Source organism: Artibeus jamaicensis, unplaced genomic scaffold, assembly GCF_021234435.1.
Source record: "Artibeus jamaicensis isolate MK-2021 breed Jamaican fruit bat unplaced genomic scaffold, CSHL_Jam_final scaffold_916, whole genome shotgun sequence".
NCBI lineage: Eukaryota > Metazoa > Chordata > Mammalia > Chiroptera > Phyllostomidae > Artibeus > Artibeus jamaicensis.
In genome coordinates, this window is record NW_026522059.1 from 59576517 (window position 1) to 59597075 (window position 20559).

Here is a 20559-nt window from a genome sequence, read left to right on the forward strand (position 1 = left end):
AGGGTTGCAAGAGGAACTATGAAGAGGCTAAGCTGGACTTATACCTCTTTCATGGGTCCCCAACGAGTATCCTCAAGTTGCTTTTCATATAATTAATTACATATAAGAGGTAAATTTTTCTAAGAGGCAGTTAAGTCAAAGCGATTCCAGAGAATGAGGCAGTGAGAAAATGTGGATGTTCTGTCACAAAAGCCCAACCTTAAACTTGTGCCATTTTACAGCTCTGTCCATATTCCAACATGTTCAAAGAGATCATCACCTTAGTTTGTCTTTGCGTCTCATGGTTTTGTAAGTTTCAAGCATTTAGATGTCAGTTTTTAGCCACAAAATGGGAATCTAATAGTTATAGAATTTAGATAGAGTAGTTGTCAAAAGTTTTATTTTAAATCATCTTATTTTTTAAGTAACCAAATGCTCTTTTCCCCTCAAACGAATCTTACTGGGGTATCCAATATATAAACATAAAAAGACAGAATGGCTGTGATGATCAGAAGCTATGGGTTCAGAGCCCTGTCTCTCATTACCCCTTTACCCCATACACCTGCAACAACACCCGCTTCCTGCTCAAGGTTGAGTCTGGCTGAGAAACAGGACAGTGGTGTAAGGTAGCAGCTGAGCACATCCGTAACATTTTACTAACATTTACTAGGAAGTGAGAGGACAAGTCGAGCAACCTGCAAGTTATTCCTGTTGAGGAGGGTGATGTGTCCCAGAATTATAGTTTTGTTTCTCCCACATATTCCTAATCTTCCTACTTCTGGAAGATCTAATAGCAGCTGAATCATTTGAAATTCTCATGGTTGCAAATGATCAAAATCCAACTAAGAATAACTTTAATTATAAAGGTGGACTTATTAGCTCATGAAATTGAAATCCCATGTAGACTGGGAATCACATGTGGCTTGATTTGATGCTCAAGCAGGGGACTAGAAACTCAGTTTATCTCTATCTCCGAATTCTGCCTTTGCTGGATTTTCTTCACGAGTCTATGAAGTAGCTCCTCCTGCAGTTTTTAACTCTCCCTTTATGGTTTGAAAGTGTCTGAAGCTTTTTCCGTCTTCACATCTATACAACCAAGTTTAAATGGAGTGAGTCTTCCTAGTAGTTTCTAGGACATCCTAAAATAGAATAATTTTCTCTAACCCAGAAGCCACGGCACACATTTCCTCTGCTACCTCAGGTCCCATTTGTTCATCTGCATATTCCTGTAGTCAGGAGTATGATTGCTGGAGTTCAATCCTTTTCATATGATATAGAGAAAATGAAAAGGGAGCAACCCCCCAAACAAATTCCAACTACCATTATCAGAATAAATGGGAAGTGGTTACTAGGAAATAGATACTACTACTTCGACTATCCAACATCTATACATATTCTTTTTCTTGTACAACCATATCTAAAAATATTCTTTGCCCACCTAAAATGTACTAACATGCTCCCCAAAGTAACACAACCTGAAACATCTACTTTGTGAATTCAGCAGGAAGTCTAGAGCCTCTTGGTGATCATGCATTCCTTTCCGCCATACACAGAAATAGTCTATTATTATCTAAAACCAGGTAAATAAATGACAAATTAAAGTACCTTCTACTCTCAAAATACAAGAGTGGAGACCAGTCAATACACCTTCAATGAAAGCTCTTATTTTATAATAGGAAGAAACAGAGAGCTAAGTAATATAGATGATAATATTTTCTTGCTCCTAGCAGTGGAGATAATTTCTTTATCTACCAGTCTGCTTTCCCTGACTTTTGTCTTCTTGGAATATTGCTTTTAAACCAAGGTGACCTCTGAGGTGGGCAGTGGGGATAGGGATTCTGTGCAAAGCTGTTTTGTGTTTTTCTTCATTTAGTGACTCTCAGAGAAAGGTCCCACTAACTCCAGAATGCCATCTAAGAGTGTTCAGGCTTTTTTGATTATCACAATTATTGAAGGAGCTACTATAATTTAGTGGAAATATTCATCTGCAAATTAATAAAATATTTTGGGGTTCATTCACAGACTTTGAGCCAAATATTTTTAAAATACCAACTGATACCTCTTTAAAGATGTGTTAACAATTTATTAGTAAAGTTTGTTTGGAATATTTCACATTATTGCCATTCCACTTATTACTTTAAGTAATAGGCTTTCTTTTAAAGAAAAATTTAAGTTAATTGAGGTAAAAAGTGAGGCAAGCACAGATATAGAGAAATGGCTCAAATAAAAATGAGTAGAAGAGTTTTCTTTAAGTATTAATCTTATCACTATGGAAAGAGAAGAGTAATCTTATCACTATCTGATAGAGAAGAGAAGAATCAGAAAGATGGCATAAGTGTGGTTTCTTTATAATGTAAAGGACTACTGTAGACTTTTTTTAGAATGCTTTTAGGAAGTGCCAAAGGCATTTTAAGAACAGAATTTCTTATGGAAGTCATTTACAATTATATTGTAACCCCCCCCTTTCAATATCTTCAAAATACTAAGTAAAATCTATGCCTGATACTATTAATGGTTCCCATTTTATTGGGGAGCTATGAGTAAAAAGACACAATGACTAATGCATTTAAAAGGACCCTGGAGGTAATGTTTACATACTATTAGAATGAGTCCAGTGTCTCCCACTATAGAATTCATTAAAAAGCATATGTAAAGCCTTTGAGTTCCACAGGACTTAGATCGGAATTTCTAGACAAACTTGATATGTATCCCATGAACTTTAATTAGTTTATCTGTATTAAAGAGTAATTTTCATACATAAGAATTAAGTTTATATATGAGTTTTTGGAGCAACAGCTAATTTAAATTATATGGAGGTTTTGCCTTTGTTAATATAGCTTCATAAGAAATAATATTGATATTTAAATAATATTGAAAGAAAATTAGGTTTGTTTTTATTATTTATCTACAATCATTTACTATCCATAACTGTTAGATATTTCACTGTTGCCTAAACCAAATAAATGCAAAAATTCTAAAACAAACTACCCATTCTTCTTTCCAGCAAATGGATATCTCTGACTTTCTTTTTTACAAACAAAGCAGAAAAGAATAGTTCTGAAACCTTGTATTTCTTGTTGACTCATCTATACTATTCACATTCAGTTACCAAATGTCATTCAATTACCCCAATAATAGTCTATTACTCCTATGATTGTTGCATGAAATTTTTTTCCAGAAGATCACCAAGATGGCAGCCTAGGTAAAAATGGCTCACTTCCTTGTACTACCACATCAAAATTACAACTAAACTATAGAACAACCATCAGAAATCTGCTTATCAGAATCAACAGAAATCTAGTTGGGTGGAAGACCTGTAACCTCAGAATTAAAAAGAAGAAACCACATCCAACCAGATTTGTAGGAGGGGCAGAAACATGGAGATACAGAGTGGGCTGGTCCCACACCCATCTGTGGTAGATAAAAATAGAGAGAAATATCTCTGAAGTGAAGGATTCCACCCCACATTTGTGCCTCCAGCACAGAGTTCCAGTTCTGGGAAGCCAAGTCGTGGCTTCTGGGTGTAAAAAGCAGAGGGAATTGAGTTGGTGGAAGAAACTTCTAGATTCCCAGGCAGTTCCTCTTAAAAGTCCTGCACATGGCCTTACTCAAACTCACTCTTGCTGAGCTCCAGCACTGGGGCATTATCTTAAAAGGCACCAGTGGAACACAGGTAGGAACTGAAGTGTCTGGCATTAGGATGAAAGTTGGGGGGCAATTTTCTTTGATACAGAACTGCTGGCAGGCCATTGCTCCTCTTCTTACTCCTCCTCTCACAGCCACAAAGCACAGCAGACACCATATCTGAGAATCCATCAATGTGGCTCACCCTATTTGCTCCAACCTGGTGATTCCTAGAGACTGTCCCACACAACTTACAGGCCCACCAGGCAGGTAATGGCATCTTTTCCATGTGAATGTCTTGTCTTGGAACATAATTATGATCTTCCTAAATTCTCTCAAATAAGCAACAGCTGGCCTCACTGAGCATGTTATCTTTCTAAGTGGTGCTAGGCCTGGCACTAGCTGCAGTGGACCTTGGTTAATAGCCTAGACTCACTAAGGCACCTCGAAAAAGCACAAGAAGCAGCCAGCTGCACCTCTTTTTATAGTTTATGCAAAGTGGCTCCAGAAAGAACACAAGCAGGCACCAGACCGTTGCTGAAGTAAGACCTGCTCTTTGGAGTGGGCCCCTGCACAGCTGATCCACTGTGGAGTGTGGAGGTTGGTGGTCAGTTGTCACAGCTGGTCCTTGAAGCAGACTGGCCTAGGTAAATCCCTCTCATTGACCTTCCAATAGCAATCAAGCTCAACTACAAGAGGAGGGTGTACTCAGTCCACTTAGTGGGTACACCTTGAATACCCAATGTGGATAATATGGGAGGCTGTGCCACTGAATCTCATAAGACACCTACTACATTAGGCCATGCTACCAAGATAGAAAGTTATAGCAGCTCTACCTAATACATAGAAATAAAAACAGGGAGGCTGGCAAAAAGAGGAGATGAAGAATATGGCTCAAATGAAAGAACCAAATAAAACTCTAGAGAAAGAACTAAACAAAATGGAGATAAGCAATCTTTCAGATGCAGAGTTCAAAACACTGGTTATAAGGATGGTCAAGGAACTTAGTGAGTATCTCAACACCATGTAAAAAAAATCTGGTCAGAAATGAAGAATACACTAATTAAAATAAAGAATTTACAAAGAATCAATAGTAGCGTAGATGAAGTTGAGAATCAAATCAAAGTTGTGGAACATAAGGAAGCAAAAACCAATCAACCAGGACAGCAAGAAGAAAAAAGAACCTAAAAGAACAATGATAGTGTAAAGAACCTCTGGGACAGCTTCAGGCATACCAATATTTGCATTACAGAGGTAGCAGAAGGAGAAGAAAAAGAGCAAGAAATTGGAAATTTATTTGAAAGATAATAAAAGAAAACTTCCCTAATTTGGTGAAGGAGATAGACATACAAGTCCACAAAGCACAAAGAGTCCCAAATAAAATGACACAAAGAGGCCCACAGTGAGACATAATAACCGAAATGGCAAAAGCTAAAGATAAAGAGATAATCTTAAAAGCATCAAGAGTAAAGCAGGTTATTGCCTACAAAGGAGTTCCCACGAGACTGTCAGCTGATTTTTCAAAATAAACTTTGCAGGCTAGAAAGGATTGTCAAGGAATATCTAAAATGATGAAAACCAAGGACCTACAACCAAGGTTACTCTACCCAGAAAAGCTATCATTTAGAATCAAAGGGCAGATAAAGAACTTCCCAGATTAAAAAAAAAAAGCTAAAGGAGTTCAAGATCACCAAACCATTATTATATGAAATGCTCAAGGGACTTACTAAAGAAAAAAAAATAAAAGTGAAAAATAAAATGGCAATGTATACATATCAATAATTGAATCAAGAAACAAACTAAGCAAACAAGCAAACCAGAAATAGAACCATAGCTATGGAAAAAGGTTTGATGGGAGACAGGTGGGAGGGGCATATTGGAGGATTAGGTGTGAAGGCAAAAGATTAAAAAGCACACATTGGTATTTACAGAATAGTCATGGGGATATAAAGTACAATTTAGAGAATGGAGAAGCCAAAGAACTTATATGCATGACCAATGGACATGAACAAAGGTGTGGGGATTGCCTTAGGGCATGAGGGGTGCTGAATAGAGGGGGGTAAAGTGGGAAAATATTGAGACAGAGGTAAAAGCATAATCAATAAAATAGAATTTAAAAGAATTTCTCCTTTTATTGACTTTTCCAATGGAATTTTATTTTACTCCTCATCTTTACCATATCATCTCCCCACGTATGCATGAAACAACCCACATACCATACACACACTACAATTGCCTCACACACACTGCACAAACACCACTACCTCTTACTATTAAAATTTTATTTATTCTTTATATTTCATGTTTTTTCTTAAAAATTATCTTTAACTTTTTGCCCACTTAAATTTCTTGTCTCTTATTTATATCATGAATAAAAAAGAAATGAAGATCATGCCTTACATTTCTCCAGGGATCACGCAAGTCTTAAAAGATTCTCTTTCTTATGCCCTATGTTTTTTATTGTATGGTTAATTGGGAAAAACATGGATTTATGTAAAAAGTTAAATAAAAGAAATACGATGTATAATTTTTGAAGGTATCAGAGTTTAATCCATAACTTGGAATTTTACACTAGGTATTGAAAACATAGCAACTGCAAAAATGTAATGAACTCTTTTTTTCATTAATTGTTTTACAGACTTTGAATCTATGCTTATTAGACTTATATTTTAATACATTTTAAGTAATAGAACTATGCTACTTTTTTTACACAAAATATTGCTATTGACTGTTTTTAATTTTTACTAAATCATCATTAAAAGACTTTGCTATAAGGATGGAGAGAAGAAGAACAGAATTAAGCAGTTCCATGACATGTATACCAAAAAATGGAGGAGAAAAGAGTCCATTTTAAGCCAGAACTGAAAATATTTTTATAACTTTGCAGAATGAACAAGATGTACTTTCAAATGAGGTGAATACTACTTCAACTTCCTGACATTTTCTGAGTCACGATTTATTACTTTCTGGCTTTTTGTGAGATTTCTGAGCTGATTTCATAGAAGTAGATTTTATCTTTTCATTTTGTGACCTTGCAGATCTCTTATAAATGAACATAATTCATACGGCAAAAATAAAAGAAATTAATAATGAAAATGAAGATGTCTGCATCAACAAATACACATCTGTATGTTTAAGTAATTATTCTTTGTGTCACTTTTACCATCAATTTAGATAGCCCTTTTGTTTGTTAGTTAGGTTTATATACCCATAGGCAAATATAATAAAAGTTAGTATTAACTGGTTTACTAAGTAGATTTTTATCCATTAAAATATACATGAGAAATTGTTTTTAGAAAAATAATGTCTTATTTTATAGTTTTTGCCTGCAAAAATTAAGACTAATGTGTCATTAATAACATGGAAAAGTCCATGCTTGGTAGGGCTACAATTTCTTGAATGTTGTTCACATTGCTCTTAAACTGTATGGCTGTAAATACATTACTAGGGGTAGATCCTAAAATGTTACCTACCCAAGCTTGGTAACTACCTGTAATGTGTATGCATCTGATAGTTGAATGTCCTTTCAATCTTTTGAACTAGAGTGCTTATCTTGATACTTGTATTTGGAAAGTATCAAATGATGGGGGAGACATGTGTGAAGTGCAAGGTGGGATTGTCACCTCTACCTTATTAAGACAGTCAGACTGAGGCCTTGAGTACATTCAGTTAACCCTTAAACCATTTGGACCAAACAGGCAGGGCTACTATTTTCTGTCCTTGTTCACACCATTCTTTAGCATGACTTTAAAAAAATTGTTTAGGTGGTGGGGGATTAAATTAGACCAAAAACATGGTGGCAAAATATGGTTTGACTTTGTGTGGAGGGTACACAATGCAATATGCAGATCATATATCATAGTAATGTAAAAGGACACCTATATGATCCTATTGACTAATGTCACCCCAATAAATTTAATGAAGAAATAAAAGGAAAAATAAATAAAAAGAAAAAAGAATAATGAGTGTAAACAAAGAGGAAAGTCAATATACATGCATCCATTTAAAACTAATTTTTATATTCTCATCACAAAAATAATTATAATAATCATTTTTTTTTTTACTTTCAGCCAAGGTGAAGGTGGAGGTAGATACACTGTGCCTCCTCACACAACCAAAGAAGGACAACAACACATTAAAAAAACCCAGCCAACCCTGGCTGGTGTAGCTCAGTGGATTGAACGTGGGCCTGCGAACCACACAATCATGGTTCGATTCCCAGTCAGGGCACATGCCTGGGTTGCAGGCCAGGTCCCCAGTAGGGGACACATGAGAGGCAACCACACACTGATGTTTCTCTCCCACTCTTTCTCCTCCCCTTCCCCTCTCTCTAAAAATAAATATATAAAATCTTTAAAAAAAAACAACTAGAACTGACAGAAAATTGAACTGTATGGAAGTCTGACAACCCATAAGTTAAAGAAGAAACATTCATCCAGACCTGTAGGAAGGGTGGAGAGGACTCCTGGCAAGGTCAAGGCTGATGGACCAGGACAGGTGGCAGCTGGTGGACATGGTGGTCCCACATTTCTGTGCAGATAAGCCAGGAGGAAATCAGGGAGCAACACAAACTGCGCAACCTGGGGTTCCAGAGCATGGAAATAAAGACTCAAAACCTCTGACTGAAAAAACCTGTGGGGGTTGAGTTGGCAGGAGAAACTCCCAGCCCCACGGCAGAATTTGTCTGAGAGACCCACATGTTCTAGAACATCATAAAACTGCCCACCAAGTAATCAGCACCAGAAGGGTCCAATTTGCTGGTGGGTACCAGTAGAAGTGACTGAAAGTGGGCAGAGAGCTGAACAAGTAACATTGTTTCCTTTTGGATTCCCTCCCCCACATACAACACAACAACATAGCAGCAATATGGGTTGCTCGACCTTGGTGAGTACCTATGACTCTGCCCCATACTATGTAACAGGCATGCTCATAGGGAAAAAAAGCCCAAATGAAAGAACAAATCAAAGCTCCAGGAAAAATACAACTAAGAGACAAAGATATAGCCAACCTATCAGATGCAGAGTTCAAAACACTGATAATGAAGATGATCACAGGATTGGTTGAGTATGGTCACAAAATAGAGGAAAAACTGAAGGCTATCAAAGTGAAATAAGGGAACATGTACACGGAACCAACACTGATGGGAAGGAAACTGGGACTCAGATCAATGGTTTGGACCAGAAGGAAGAAGTAAACATTCAACCAGAACAGAATGAAGAAGCAAGAATTCATAAAGACGAGGAGAGGCATAGGAACCTCTGGGACAACCTTAAATGGTCCAACATCCAAATCACAGGGGTATCAGAAGGAGAAGAAGAAGAGCAAGAAATTAAAAACTTATTTGAAAAAATAATAAAGGAGAACTTCCCCAATCTGGCAAAAGAAATGGAATTCCATGAAGTCCAGGAGGCTCTGAGAGTCCCAAAGAATATGGACCCAAGTAAACACACACCAAGGCACATCATAAGCACATTACCCAAGATTAAAGATAAGGAGAGAATCTTAAAGCAGCAAGAGAAAAGGAGACATTTACCTACAAAGGAGTTCTCATAAAACTCTCAGCTGATTTCTCCAAAGAAACCTTGCAGGCAAGAAAGGGCTGGAAATAACTATTTCAAGTCATGAAAGGCAAGGACCCACATCCAAGATTACTCTATCCAGCAAAGTTATCATTTGGAATGGAAGGGCAGACAAACTGCTTCCCAGATAAGGTCAAGTTAAAGGAGTTCACCACCACCAAGCTCTTATTACATGAAATGTTAAAAGGATTCATCTAAGAAAAAGATAATTGAAAATATGGACAGTAAAATGACAAGAAAATCACAACTATCAACAACTGAACCTTAAAAATAATTAAAACAAAAATGAACTAAGCAAACATCTAGAATAGAAACAGAAAAACAGAAATGGAGATTACATGGAGGGTTATTAGCAGGGAAGGGGAGGGGGATGGAGGAACAGTTACAGGGAGCAAGTAGCATAAATGGTAGGTAGGAAATAGGCAGGGGGAGGTTAGGAATAGTATAGGAAATGGAGAAGCCAAAGAATTTATATGTGCAACCCATGGATAAGTTCAACCTATGAACTTAGGCGGGAGAGTGCTGCTGGGAGGGTGTGTGCAGGAAAGAAGGGAATAAAGGGAGGAAAATGGGACAACTGTAATGGCATAATCAATAAAATATGTTAAAAAAGAAACTTTTTAGATATTATGTATTTATAGAGAGAGGAAAAAGGAGTTAGAAAGAGGACAGAAATATCAATGTGTGCTTACCCACAACTGGAGACCCAGACCACAGCTCAGGAATGTGTCCTGACTGGGAACTGAACTCTTGACCTTTCAGTTCACAGTCTGGCACTGAATCAACCTAGCCACACCAGCCAGGGCTGATTGTGGTAATTTTTTTTAGTTTCTTTTAATTTGATATGTATATAAATTAATCTATGCTAAAACTTACTTGAATCAATGTTAGATAAATCGAGTAAGAAATTTGCAAAAAATAAATTATTCTTAAGTTGTTTCCAGAATTTGACTTTTATAAATAAAGCTGCTGTAATTATAAACATTGGAGTGCGTAGGTTCTTTTGAATTGTTGTTTCAGGATTCTTAGAGTATAATACCAGTAGTGGCATCACTGGATTGAAATACTTTCAATTTTTGGGAAAATTCCATAGTGTTTCCTTGGAAGCAGCCTAAGGGCCCATTAATAAATGGTTGGGTTAAAAAATTGATACATTTTCAGAATGGAATACCATGTATCAGAAAGAAAAATGGAATTTCTACTCATTGCAACAGCATGGATAAAACTGGAGAGTATTATCCTAAGTGAAATAAGTCAGGCAGTGAAAGACAAATGCCATATGATCTTACCTATAAGTGGAATCTAATGAACAAAAATAAGTGAGTAAAATAGAACCAGAGACATGAAAATAAGGAACAAACTGACAGTGAACAGAGGGGCAGGAGAGAGAGAAAATGGGGGAAAGAATGAGAAGGGTCTAGTCAAGAAACATGTATAAAGGATGCATGGTAATGGACAATAGGTGGGGATTGACTGAGAGGAGATTGGCTAGGGGAGAACAATGGGGGGAGAATTGGAACAACTGTAATAGAAGAAAAATAAAAATAAAAAATTAGTAATTCTTAAATGGGGCTTATGATCAAATGTTTGGAGGCACCAAGGAAAATAAAAGTCACATTTTGTCACCAGGAATTCATTCTTCAGGTGCTCTGAATTAATATGGAACAGTGGACAATTTTTTCACCCAGGATTTATTTTACAGTATTTGGAGAATTTTTGGTTGTCACAACTGGAGGAGAGAGGAATTCCTATGACATTTAGTGAGTGAAAGTCAGACATTCTCATAAACATTCAGAAGATGCAGGACAGCTACCTACAACTAAAATTATCAGAAATGTCACCCATGTGAAGTGAAGATCTAGAGAAATGAAAAAATATATCTTTTAGTTGAGGGAAATCTACTTCCAGGGGAAAATGCCAATTTTTATATTTATGTTCACAATTTTAGTACAATTAAAATATATTCTTATCACCTGTTAAATATCCTATACATATGACTTTTGGAGACAGATAAATGATGACCACTTTAGCAGATTGTTTTCATATGTCAGGGGTTTTATATCAGCATGGAAGCTTTGGGCTGCAAGTAACAGAATTCCCCATTCAAACTGTATTTAACAATAGAGTAGTTTAGTATCAGGCACCACAGGAAGTCCAGGGGTAGTATGGCTCCGAGACCAATATGTTTCTCACTTCTCTATGGTCTGTCATCTACACTGTTAAAGCATTCTAGAATTACTTTCCCCCCAGTTATGAAATATTTTATCTTTCCCTTAGCCTAACAGGTCTAACTTCAGTCAGGTGTTGACTGGTATGTCATGTGTTGACTGGCATAGATTAGTCAAGAAATAAACCTGGAGCTTGTGAAAGGGGCAAATTTTCTTGTAAAATTGTGATATTGGTAGGAAGAAATAAGATAGGGATGGATCGTCGAGTAATTAATAGCAGTGGTTAGAAGTGACAAACAGCAGGAAGACATGATTTCTAACAGATACTTAATTTAAAATATCTATGAAAAATTCCAACCCAAATCAATCTACTATCTCCATAAGGAACCCCTTAAATCACCCCAATTGATACTATCTATGTCAGTGCACAGAAATACCTTTTTCCTTTTCCAAAGAACCAGGGCTCATCTTTAGTATCTCTGGCCCTAACACTGCAAACTGCTGACTATATTTAGCAACATTTAATACTTTTTCCCATACGTCCTGCTCTTCACATCTACTAATTTAATTTTTCCTAAGCCCCCTGATATCTTAATGGTTTCCATTTCAGAGAGAAAAACGGACAAATAGGCTCTGAACTTAGACTGAGTTTGATATATTTGAAAGACAGAACGAAGAACAAGGCACCGGAAACAGTGAATTCTCTATTTCAGATCTTAACACAAATGGCTCCCTTTTTGTTTCTCTAATCTCAGCAGAAATATTCCCTCCTTTGAGAAGCTTTGTATGAATGTACAATCTCAAATAGTGTTTTGTTTCTGTAGATCTCTATCTCATAACTCTTTTATTCCTTGGCACTCTTTAAAATTATTTCACTTGCTTTAATTGTTTATTTGCCATCTCTCCTACTAGAATGGAAGAAACATGAAAGTATAAATGTTGTCTATTGTATTTGCTTCTGAATGACTATCTGGACTAGGTAGTAGGTAGTCAAATGCCAACCTATAACATGAATGCATAATAGAAATGACTATTCTATTGTCAAATGACTATTCTATTAAGACAAAACTGCTTCTCTATCCTACGCCCATTCTGTTTCTGAGACATCTTTGTTACTTCTGCTCGATGTGTTCATCCATTCAGACATACACGCACATTTTGGGAAGGGAAAGAAAGGAGAGGAGGAATGATGTACCCATTGTGATTTGTTTTTCGGCTCTACAATGTTTAAGGAGCATCCCATTTATACCAGAAACAGTATTTTCATTACACTCAACCAAGAAAGCATAATAATCATAGATATGAATAGTCATAAGCTAGATAGTATTTGAGGATGTAATAAGCTTTCTTTTTCTCAAATAGATACTACTGAGCAATATTTTTATCTAGCATACAATAAAAGATTAAGTGATCTTAAAACATTTTTATAAATTGAGCATTAAAATCATTTTAAGGTAAAACACTGGTTGAATACTGTCATGTGGAAGAAGGATAGAGAAATATAATCCCTCAAATTTTCAGTAATAAAGCTGAATATATAATAAAATATATGTTATTAATTCAATACTATTTATTTTTGAATGTGCATTTTTAAAAGTCTAATTCATGGATAAAGACACTTTAGACATTTATTGCTGTCACATTGGTCATAACACATGTGATAGGTGGATGATGGAGTAGTCATCAACTATGTGGCAGAGAGACAAGATTTTATTTGGGTAGCAAAATCTGCTTATTTTACCAGTAATATAATCTGATTATTCCATTAGTATTCTGTTAGTCATAAACCTAATCCAGCTTAACATTAAGAAAGTTTTACACACATACATGGTTAAACAGTGGGGATGGGAGAAAGAATAACCAGAAGAAAAAACTAAACTAATGTCCAAAATCTTTTTTTGGACATGGTCCAGGGGTGGTTCACATCTGGGTTGGATATGCCCTACAATTAAAGAGATTCATCAAGGGACAACCCAATAGTGTGTTCTTGATGAAAATATTTAGAAAAACACACAAATATATCAGAAGAGTTCAATGTACAGAAAGCCAGGATGGGTAAAGTAGCAAAACTCAAGTTCTGAAGATTAGAGAGTGAGGGAGAAGTCTGAAGAACCTGGTTAGGTCTGCGGTGTAATACTATAGTTTACAGACACATCTCTATCTCCCACTTCTTTTCTCCCCTTAAACCAAGTGTAGCTATAGTTTTGTCACTTCTTACGCATTTTTACTCTTTGGCATACATATTAAGACTTTGAAGCATTGGAATTCTAGTTATTGGGTAAGTAGTGAAATATTTCAGTATTTTCATATAAACTATATGTTTATTATTCTCACCAAATGTAGAGCCAAACATAATTATTGTGTTCATTTTTGATGAAAATAAATTTTGTAACATTGATTTAAGAAGTTTTCCCTTAACTTCTCATTCTTGTGAAAATATTTAGGGGAAAGTTTGTCTATTTGGGTTCATAACACTCATTAAGATATTAAAAGGCATTTTATTTTCTTCTTTATTAATGATTATTTCTAAATTATTGATCTTAATACTTTCATTGGTATGATAAAACATTATCTTAAATATGTATTTTTCTCATAACATATATTCTGAGAAAATTTATATAGACACATATACATATGTATATACACATATACACATATATACATGCATGTGTGTAGATAAATTATATACATATATGTGTATATATGTGTATATGTAAATTGCAGGTTTGTCTCCTGGTACTCTTTAAAGGACATACCAAACATGACCAGATGTTCTGTGACCCTATCATTGGCTGTTCTGATTTCACTTGAAAGTTTTCTAAATTCCAGTGCTTAGAAATCTCTTTTATGAGGTAAAGATCAAATTGATTTTTTATATACTTTAAGATGCCATCATTCAATTGCTGTTCATGTATAACTGTCTGCTGTGTACCTTTGTGTGATATTCATGGTGCTGACTCATCAGTTTTGCTGTCTAGGGGAGAACAGATAAAGAAAGTTTAATTCACCTAAAAGTCAAATTTCTTGTACATTTTTTAATGTTCCTGGAAAAATTATGTATGGAAAATATTTTTTATTGAACAGGAATTCTTCTTGATCTCATTTTGTTTATAACACAGGATCAGAAAGCACAGTTAAGAGACAGATAATTTAATTGGTGTTTCAGGATTCTTAGGGTATAATCCCTGCAGTGGAATTGCCAGGTAAAAATACAGTTTTTATCCTTTGGGAACTTTTACTTGTAGGGACAGAATGAATGGAACTGGAGAGAATTTTGCTATGTGAAATAAGCCAGGCAATGAAATATAAATACCATATGATCTAACTTATAAGTGGAACCTAATCAACAAAACAAACAAGCAAGCAAAATATAATCAGAGACATTGAAATAAAGAACAAACTGTGGCAAGGGTATAGGGGGATAACAGGGGAAAGAAGGGGAAGGCTTGTTAAGGAACATGTATAAAAGACATATGGACAAAGCCAAAGGGGGGTAGGATTGAAAATGGGAGTTGAGGGTGGGTGAGGGAAAAATAGAGACTATTGTACTTGAACAACAACAACAACAACAAAAGGGACAGAGGATTTAACAGGTGCTTACTTTGGTCCAACTCTCACTGATTCTCAGGCTAATTGAAAGCCAACAACCTGGTTCTATAACTCTGAAGTTTGAACGTAATTTTATCATGTATATTGACTGTGTTATTGTAAACCCTTACTCAGTTACTAACTTTTCTTTCATTCATAATGAATGCCTCAAGAGATATGTCGTGAGCTGATACTTCTTAATATATACCATTTCAAAGAACATTTTACTCTGATAATACATAAAATTTAAAATAAAAAGCATAACATTGCAACACCTGGACTTTCTAATTTATTCTATTATTTCCAGACTTTCTATTCTGTTGGAAATAAATATTGGATTCTGTTGTTATATTGTTTACTTTTTACCTTTTCCTCTGATCATTATAAAATCTTCAAAAAGCTGTAGATATGCTTCTTTTTATTCAAAGATGTTGGTAAATTATTTTCTGTTTGGGAATTAAAGTTGTATTGGAATAAAGTCATACCCAGATGTCTAAGGTTATTAATCACTCCAATAGTTGAATTGAGTAGTTGCAAAACAGACTCCATGGCCTAGAAATTTCAAAATGTTTACACTTTGGCCCTTTTCAGAGAAAAATTCTGCTGTTCTTACCACAAAAATTCACAAAATACAGAAAAGCTAGTTTCTTATTTATTTGATTGGGTTTGGCATGATTGCTGTGTTTTCTTGGAAGTCATCTGGCTTTATAATTTAAAATTGCCTTTTTAATACATACATTTGTGCCTACATATCTGGTGATTACTACCAATGAAAATTAAGAGGAAAAATAAATATATGATACTCTATTTTATTTATATCTTAAAATATTCAAGATCAATAAAATTACATTTGATTGATTAATGCAAATTCAATTATCATGATTAATATAAAATTAAATTGCTTATAAATTGAAAAGCATGGATTTATTTACTTGTTCATACTGTTCTAAATACTCAATCATGATATATTTCTTTAATCTTTCTGTTTACTTATAACTGTAGAGTATTTATTGAATGTACAAAGGCAGAAGATAGATATAGCTTTAATAATATTTAACTATTATATTTATTACTTTCCAATTAAATTTTATTTTTCTGTAACAGACATCTCTCAAATAATAATGATGATTAATGGGCAAATGTAATTTAATTTACCCATAACATTTTAAATGGAAATAATCTCTATTTCCTTTTATTTTCTTTAGGTTCTTTGACTGACTGATAGTTTTCTTTTTTTTATTGTTGTTCTATTACAATTGTATCCTTTCCCCCCTATTACTCTCCCCTGCCCTATACTTCCCACCTTCCACATTCAATCATCCCCACCCTTGTCTTTGTCCATGGGTCCTTTATACATGTTCCCTGATGACCCTTTCCCTTCTTTTCTATATAGATTTTTATTAATGTCTATTGTTTTTAAATTAGTAGGTATAAAGCATTTAATCCAAATTAATATAATGGAAGCAAAATATTTTCATTCTCAAAATGTGTTTAAGGATCACAGTCTAAATTATATTATTTCTAGTTTTTCTAAATTATGTATGTATTTATGACACAAAATTTGATAGTAAAGCATATTGTTAGAGAGAGACTTTAGTAAACTGGGTATACTTACTTAAAATATTGCTAGAATAATTTAGATATTATTTGGAAAGTCCAAATAATTTTTCTTAGTCAAAACTCTATTTATTGTCATTATTCTTTTAGAAAACTAGAAGAATTTAAAAAATTACACCCCAGTTATTTCACATTAGGTTTCTCATAATTAATTTTAGTTTAAATTTAGTTTCATTTATTTTTTTCTATTCCAAAATATGTCATGAAAGTGCACTTTTTTTGCCAGAATATCATCACTTCACCCAGCACCAACTCCAATATAGTTAAAATAAGATTAATTGCCATAAGCATTGAGAAATTTACTTGAAAACCTAATTTGTGGTACAGAGTTCAAACTCACTAAAATATTTGCTTTTGTTTTCATAGGAAAATTAAAATATAATGACGTATATAATAAACAAATAGGGTACTTTATATTTAATTCATTGTTATAATTGGAACATAATTTACAAGTAAATATCATTATTCATGTTGATTTTTATTGATATATTACTCTAATCTCTGAAAAATGATACTATTATATAAGGTTGTGTCCTGTTAGAGTTGTCAAAATGGAGATTTTTGGCAATTAGTTGATAAATATTCAGCTTCCAACAGGCAGAACCACCTTGTGGTCATTCCCTCAGTTCTTGAGCAGTAACTGGATTAGACATTCTGAGCAAAGAAGAGAACCTCCACAATCACTCCATAGGCATCGAGGATGATCGTTCTGTAGAGTATGAGTATAAGCATAGATTACCTACAGCAATATTGCTCCCCAGGAGAAACTGTAGGAATGAGTTGAGGAAGAAATCATTTTGACTTCTATTTTCATTTACCAGACATTATTAGGCAGTGAAGAAAGGTATAGGCTGGAGAACACCTGACCATCATTGCAAACTTAATCATACGGCAATTTGATTGCCACTGAAGTTACAGAAATGATATATTTAATGGAGTAAAACACTACAACTTTAGGTGACTAATGTATAGTTATTGATCTTCCAGCTGCTTCTTTTTCTCTCTCCTTATTTATAAAGATTGCCAGAAACAACATACTTTTACGTAGTATGCTTGACAGTGTAGTTTTATATATTATTGGCTCAGGATTGGTTCTCTTTTTGTGCTCTCTGCCATAAAGCAATCTAAAAAGATCTTAATGATTTTGAGATCCTGAAACATTACACTATTTCAATATATTGATTGTATTATAATGAGTAGGCTTTATGAACAGTACTAGGTGCCTTTGTAAGATACTTTTATGCCTGAAAGAAGTAACTGAATGATATGGAAGTTCAGAAGGCTTGGTACCTCACCAAAGTTTTAAAGAACTTATTTGTCTGGAGTATATTCTCACCAAAGTAAATGGAAAAAAAATATGTACTTATTACATCATCTATTAAGTCCCAGTTTCAATACTTCAAGGGTCCCTGACAGTTGAAGAGAACATTAATTATTGCTGAGTGTTGTTCTGACCCATTTACTGAGTCACTCATAGACTCCCAGAAAGGCAGGTCCAGGTCTTACTCCAAGCTGCACTGACACTGGCACCTTGGGACCTTAGAAGGTCCAATAATTTTCGTAGTGTATATGGCAAGTAGAGATATTTTATATGTCATCTGAAAAGGCTTAATTTAAAAATAAAGTTACTTATTCCTAGGGATTGAGAGCAAAGCCCTGCAGGAACAGAAACTATCATTCTTTTGGGAAATAACTCTTAATGTGTTAGCTGGTCTTAGTAAAGACTGAACACCTGCTATAAAACATCAAGTGATCACACAATCTATGATGATGATGAATGATGATGAATTGGGTATTACCAATGTGGAAAGGATAATAAAATAATGAAGTTGCAAATATCAACTACAACTAATGTTAGAATAAGTGTAGAAACTAATTTGTTAGGTATATATTTTACATAACTATATGTTATATACACATCTTTCAGAAATGCTCAAGACTGATTTCTTATTTACTATTTCTTAGTGACAGGGTGCTTCTGCACATACGTGTGAGTCTATCTGAAGCAGTTCTGAAAGCAAAAGTAATTTGTGTGAGCAAGTGGCCTAGATACATGCAACATCTATTCCTCCTGCAACTATCTCTCCCTTCAATCTATTTTTATGTCCCTATGAGAAGTTCCTTATAACTAATTAAATGAGAAAAATCTCAAGGCTAGTATGCAGATAGTTCTGTGAAATATGCTGGCATCATTGGAAGAAGAATATTGTAGAATTATATTCCCCATATGGTGTGTCTTTAAAAGACATCTTCCCATAAGAAGAAGTTAATGAAGTATGTTTACATGGTTACTTGGTAGACTTAGAAATTACTACAAGTATGCCTCTTTACTGATTTATGACTAATAGTTGGTCTAATGGTCAAAAACATGGAAAAAAGAACATTGAAAATAAGTGGTGGCAAACAGATTGTGCAGAGAGATGCAGATGGACCACTCCATAAGCAGAGAGTGAGGTTATATTTATATTCATGTGGAATCCTATTAAAGAGAATTTACTGAAGATTAGGCTCTTAATAATCACACAGACAAGGTGATATACTATACAGATGTCAGTCAGCCTCTTCCGAAGACATTCCTACTTTATGAAAGGGCTAAGGGCATACAGATAAAAAACATATATAATCTCAACAAATTTCCCTTGCATAAGACTGATCCACTTACCACTACTATGGAAGGTTTACCTTCTATCCACAGGCACCAAAACTAAACCCTCAACATGGCATGACACTGAAAAGACCAGCCTGCCATCTGCTGGATGGTTGATGATATTTGACCTCTCTATAATGGCATGGGAGGAAACCTATTCTCCCTTGAATAGACACATGTAATAGATGGCCATGAGGTCTGTCCAGAAAATGCCCAGCCATTGTTAATATAATGAGAATGGTTTGTGTGACATTGATGTAACTTGGCAGTCAAAGATAATGGACTGGAATTTGCATGCATGAACAATGACGACTTCACTGTACTAGTCAGTGGGGTGGTAGATACCACTGAGTGAGCACACATACTGTGTGGCTGTCTCATTCCATATGACTGAGTGAGTAGAGCAATGAACCTGCATCAAATTTTATATTAAGCTTGAACATTCCTCCATGGAAACTATTCATAGGATTCAGAAGACCTCAGCTACAGGCAACTGGTGATTGGCAGCTTCAACACAACAATGTGCCCTCTCATGCATCATGTCTCTTGCAGTTTCTTGGCAAACCACCCAATCACCCAGGTGACTCAGTCTCCCTACATCACAAATTTCATGCTCTGTGACTTCTGACTTTTCTCAAATCTAAAATCAGCTCTCAAAGGGAAGATATTTCAGACTGTAGATGAGATTCAGGAGAGTATGACAAGGCAGCTGATGGAAACTGGGAGAACTGTGTGAGGTCCCAAGGTGCCTAGGAGTCATTGTCCTCTGTGTAATATTTCTTGTATCTTGTATCTTCTTCAATGAATGTCTCTATTTTTCACATACATGGATGGATACCTTCTGGACAACCTTGTATTTACCCTCTTGGCTCACAACGCTTTTGCCAGTATCATCCTTTATGATCTTATCAACTGATTTATTTACTGTCATACCAAAAAGTGTTCTTTGGACAGATTAATCAATTTCATAGGAAAAAAATTATGTCATGAACTTATGCGCATGGAAAACATTGGTCTTAATTTTCATCAACTCCATCACCCACATGGTGCTTGCTTGATAGAATTATTAAATGGCCTTCTGAAGATTGATCTGGTATAATTTGTACCAGAGATACAAATGATAATTTCAAGATAAAATTTGAAAAGGATATTTCTATTTTATAGGTTACAGTATATGTTTTGAACTGTTGACCTACATATAAGGTGATATTTTTCCCAAAGACAGAATATCTAGGTCAACATGGCAGACATGGCAATGACTCATTTCTCTACTATACATATAAACAATAAATTACTTTTTTGCATAAATTCCTCAAACATTAGGCTCATTAGGTTGAATGTTATAATTCCCAAGAGA